Raw genomic sequence first — 516 nt, 5'->3', positions numbered from 1 at the left:
GGTTCCGGAGCTTGAGCTCGCCTTCCAAGGTTTCCACGACCTGCCCGACGGACCAACGATAGTTCAGCTCCCAGTCCAAGGCGGGGGCACCGTAGATCGGGAGAGAGGGAGGAAAGGAGGGAGGGAGGGAGGGCGGGAGGGGAGACTTCCCGTGCAGGGCTTGTTGAAGGGCTGCCCGAGGAAAACAGGTGGTGAGAAGATCGGATCGGGTCACCTCCCCCCAGCGCTCTGCCTCTCGATGGCGTTCGTTCTCCTTTTTCAACTCTTCTCCCCCCTCCTTCCCCCTCATCTCCCTTTCCTCTCAACCTACCCGGAGGAAAGGGGGCCATGCGCGCGAATTTGTGATCCAGGTGCTGATAGAGGAGTTCCCGCTTTTCTTTGGTATAGATTTCCCCCTCCGCCGCGTACACCTTCACGAAAGAGAGGGAGGAAGAAGGGATAGGCGGGAACGAGGAAGGGAGGGAGGAAGCGAGAGAGAAAGGGTAAGAGGAAGCAATGCATAAATACGAGAGAAAT

Source organism: Nannochloropsis gaditana, assembly GCF_000240725.1.
Source record: "Nannochloropsis gaditana CCMP526 unplaced genomic scaffold scaffold309, whole genome shotgun sequence".
Taxonomy (NCBI): domain Eukaryota; class Eustigmatophyceae; order Eustigmatales; family Monodopsidaceae; genus Microchloropsis; species Microchloropsis gaditana.
The sequence above is the reverse complement of the archived record's forward strand: the minus strand, read 5'-3'. Positions refer to the sequence as shown.